At 40.9% G+C, this 4,924-nt stretch overlaps 1 pseudogene; it reads left to right on the top strand.

Moving 5' to 3' along the window:
• The first annotated feature begins 750 nt into the window (after positions 1 to 750).
• LOC105554525 overlaps positions 751 to 4,924 on the top strand; it is a 27,011-nt pseudogene continuing 22,837 nt past the window's right edge.

Raw genomic sequence — 4,924 nt, 5'->3', positions numbered from 1 at the left:
GAAGCCTACTTCTGTCAATTCATCAAACTCATTATCCATCCAGTTTTGTTCCCTTGCTGGCAAGGAGTTGTGATCCTTTGGAAAAGAGGTATTCTGGTTTTTGGAACTTTCAGCCTTTTTGCACTGGTGTCTCCCCATCTTTGTGGATTTATCTACCTTTGGTCTTTGCTGTTGGTGACTTTTGGATGGAGTTTTAGTTTGGTCATCCTTTTTGTTGATGTTGATGCTATTGCTTTCTGTTTGTTAGTTTTCCTTCTAACACTCAGGCCTCTCTTCTGTAGGTCTGCTGGAGTTTGCTGGGGGTCCTCTCCAGACCCTGTTTGCCTGGGTATCACAGCAGAGGTTGCAGAACAGCAAAGATTGCTCCCTGCTCCTTCCTCTGGAAGCTTCATCCCAGAAAGGCACCTGCCAGATGCCAGCCAGAGTCCTTCTGTATAAAGTGTCTTGCTGTCAGGATGCACGGGGGGTCAAGAACCCACTTGAGGAGGCAGTCTGTCCCTTAGCAGAGCTCGAGCACTGTGCTAGGAGATCTACTGCTCTCTTCAGAGCCATCAGGCAGGGACATTTAAGTCTGCTGAAGCTGTGCCCACAGCCACCCCTTCTTCCAGGTGCTCTGTCCCAGGGAGATGGGAGTTTTATCTATAAGCCCCTGACTGGGGCTGCTGACATTTTTTCAGAGATGCCCTGCCCAGAGAGGAGGAATCTCAGCCCTTTTTCCTTCACAAATAATCAGAAAAATAATCAGGGGCGATGAGGGTAGCACTGGTGAGGAAGAAGGAAGAAAGAAGGGGCTGGGAAGTGGAGCTCTGGGGAGTGAGAATGGTAGGAACAGAGTCCCCATGCCACAGGCTTGCAGCCTTTTCAGGAAGATATCTCTGAGTAGGGATTCATAACATATTGCAGTTAAACCTTAAGCTCAGTTGTCAGCTAAACAGAATTGTGACGTAAATACAGCTTGTTTTAAATGCTCGTCACCTTTTGCACTTCCTCACAACCACCAATTCAGCTTGAAATTTCTCAGACTCTCCTCCACAGAACAGTACTGCTTTGGGAGTAGTTAGGGGTTTGTGAGAAGAGGGTTCTGTTTTAAAGTGTGGGAAACATTGCTTACCACAGACATGCTCCTAGAAAGACACACTAACCTATTAAGAGCTCTGAAAAAGTTATTTCCTTGTTCAACATACAAAAGTATAGGTGAGCATAACTAGCAAGGAGTCTCAAAAGTCCTTAAAATATTTCTATTCTGTGAACCAGCAATTTCAAATACAAAACTTTATTAATAAACAAAGAATCATACACATGCACAATCTTGCTACAAGGATGTTTATCCCACTGTATCATGTGTTTAATAGATTAAAAAGGAATTACATAAAAGCCCAATAGTAAGGGATTGGTTATATAAAGTATAGCATACCCACATAATGGAATATTATGCAGAAAATATAATACATAGACCATTTAATGATGTAGGGAAATGTTCGCAAAATATTAAGAACTTACAACTAAATATGAAAGGATACTCTCTTTTTAAAATTAAATATTTTCCAAGAAAGAAAAGATCAGAATGGCTTACAATTGGAGTCTCAAATCCAAAAACCTCAGGGTGTAGGCAGATAAACTAGGACAAGGAGTTTTCTTTCCTAGCGAGAGCAGCTCCCATTCAGCTCTGAGCTCTGTGATGCTGGAACGCAGGCTACTTGATGCCCACTGTCAATATTCAGAAGACACTAGAAATGTGTGCGTTTGTGAGAAATCATTCCAGTTGTAAATAAATGCTGGCATTGTAATTCAAAAAATGTAAATATTATACAGCCAAATAAAGCACATATTTAAACTACTCTTAGCAGCTCTAATTTATGCAGAATGTCAACAGTGGTTATCTCTGAATATCAGGATTTTGGGTGATTTTTATTTCTTTCATTTTGTTTTTATTCTTTTCCATATTTTATATAATGAAAAATAAACTATTTTAAATAAAAAATACATTTTGTTTAAATTTTTAAGAGTTCAATTGTTACCTTACCATTACCACTGAAAATAGAAAAGGAAAGTTGTAATTTAAGAATTAAGGTTAGAAATAAAGAAAGTATAAAACAAAATAAAATAAATAAAAAAAGAAATAAAAAAGTATCTGTATAACAGCAATACGAAACATAACATTCACAGGAAGCTTGGAAAATTAATGTATTTCCTTCTCATCCTTGGAGCTATCTGAAAAAGAAAAATCTTCCCTCATATTTTTGCAAATTATTTGCTTTTATTCAAAACATTGGCAACATTACAAATATAAACAACCTAAGGTTATAGGAAATGGTGACAAAGTAATTTTTCTGTAAAAACATTCCATAAAAAGAAAAGGCATCTATCCAGGATACCATTTCCCAAACTAGGTTCTTTGGCAGCTCCGTGGTCAAATCAGTTTGTACTTCACTGCATCAGTATCTCCCTCAAGAGTCCAGTGCATATTGATTAGACACAGACAAGGCTCTGAAATGTCCTGCAGTTTAATTCTGTGTGCCCACACACACACATGCACATGCACACTTGCACATGCACACACACACACACAACAAGGTGCCTTTGTTTAGCCAGTTTCAAACAGATTTGTCCACAGAATTATTTTATGGAGCACCTATTAACATCCCATACACAGTATTCTTTAGAACACAAATCTGAAAATATAGAATCAAGAATAGAAAATAATTTTTTTCCTTAGAAATGTATTCCGCATGTTATACTAAAAATTGTTTTTTTATCTGAAGCTCAGATTTAACTGGGCAACCTGTTTGGAGTTTTGTTTTTTGCTAAATCTGGCAACCCTAGTGACAGGACAATATGGTAGGTGAACTTCAAAATTTCTGAAAATGGTGTTAAAGTAGTAGGACCTTGTTGTGTGTCAGCAGAGTTGACAACTTCCACAAACGGTGCTGAATCCTCCAGGATCTGAGATTTGGTTACTAATTCCCAGGTGACAGTCCCCTCTCCAAGTACTGAGTCCCTCCTTACTCTAGGAGCTGTGGGACAAAAAGAGAAAATAGGAGTTCGCCAAACAGGAACAGCTCTGATCTACAGCTCCCAGTGTGATCAACGCAGAAGATGGGCGATTTCTGCATTTCCAACTGAGGTACCTGGTTCATCTCATTGGGACTGATTGGACAGTGGGTGCAGCCCACAGAGGGTGAGCTGAAACAGGGCAGGATGTCGCCTCACCTGGGAAGAACAAGGGGTTGGGGGATTTCTCTTTCCTAGCCAAGGGATGCTGTGACAGACTGTACCTGGAAAATCAGGACACTCCGTGAAAATACTGCACTTTTCTCATGGTCTTAGCAACTGGCAGACCAGGAGATTCTCTCCTTTACCTGGCTTGGAGGTTCCCATGCCCAAGGAGCCTTGCTCACTGCTAGCATAGCAGTCTGAGATCAACCTGCGAGGCTGCAGCCTGGTGGTGGGAGGGGTGTCCGCCATTGCTGAGGCCTGAGTAGGTAAACAAAGTGGCCAGGAAGTTCTAACACCACAGCTCCATAAGGCCTACTGCCACTATAGATGCCACCTCTGTGGGCAGGGCAGAGCTGAACAAAAGGCAGCAGACAACTTCTGCAGACTTAAATATCCCTGTCTGACAGCACTGAAGAGAGCAGTCATTCTGCCAGCACAGCATTTGAGCTCTGAGAACGGACAGACTGCCTCCTCAAGTGGGTCCCTGACTCCTGTATAGCCTAACTGGAAGACACCTCCCAGCAGGGCCCAACAGACACCTTATATAGGTGGCTGCCCCTCTGGGATGAAGCTTCCAGAGGAAGGATCAGGCAGCAATATTTGCTATTCTGCAGCCTCTGCTGGTGACACCCAGGCAAACAGGGTCTGGAGTGGACCTCCAGCAAACTCCAACAGACATGCAGTTGAGGATCTTAGAAGGAAAACTAATAAACAGAAAGGAATAGCATCAACATCAACAAAAAGGACATCCACACTAAAACCTCATCTGTAGGTCACCAACATCAAAGACCAAAGGTAGATAAAACCACAAATATGGGGAGAAACCAGAGCAGAAAAGCTGAAAATTCTAAAAACCAGAGTGCCTCTTCTCCTCCAAAGGATTGCAGCTCCTCACCAGCAACAAAACAAAGCTGGATGGAGAATGACTTTAATGAGCTGACAGAAGTAGGCTTCAGAAGGTCGGTAATAACAAACTTCTCTGAGCTAAAGGAACATGTTCTAACCCATTGCAAGGAAGCTAAAAATCTTGGAAAAAAGTTAGATGAATGACTAACTAGAATAAACAGTGTAGAGAAGATATTAAATGACCCAATGAAGCTGAAAACCATGGCATGAGAACTTTGTGACACATACACAAGCTTCAGTAGGTGATTTGATCAAGTGGAAGAAAGAGTATCAGTGATTCAAGATCAAAGTAATGAAATGAGAAGACAAGATTAGAGAAAAAAACAGTAGAAAGAAACAAACAAAACCTTCAAGAAATATGGGACTATGTGAAAAGACCAAATCTATATTTGATTGGTGTACCTGAAAGCGATGGGGAGAATGGAACCAAGTGGAAAACGCTCTTCAGGATATTATTCAGGAGAACTTCCCCAACCTAGCAAGACAGGCTAACATTCAAATTCAGGAAATACAAAGAACACCACAAAAATACTCATTGAGAAGAGCAGCTCCAAGACACATAATTGTCAGATTCACCAAGGTTGAAATGAAGGAAAAAATGTTAAGGGAAGCCAGAGAGAAAAGTCGGGTTACCCACAAAGGGAAGCCCATCAGACTAACAGAAGATCTCTCTGCAGAAACCCTACAAACCAGAAGAGAGTGGGGGCCAATATTCAACATTCTTAAAGAAAATAATTTTCAACCCAGAATTTCATATTCAGCCAAACTAAGCTTCATAAGTGAAGGAGAAATAAAATCCTTT

Source organism: Mandrillus leucophaeus, unplaced genomic scaffold, assembly GCF_000951045.1.
Source record: "Mandrillus leucophaeus isolate KB7577 unplaced genomic scaffold, Mleu.le_1.0 Scaffold648, whole genome shotgun sequence".
Lineage (NCBI taxonomy): Eukaryota > Metazoa > Chordata > Mammalia > Primates > Cercopithecidae > Mandrillus > Mandrillus leucophaeus.
This window is presented reverse-complemented; position numbering and strand designations above follow the sequence as displayed.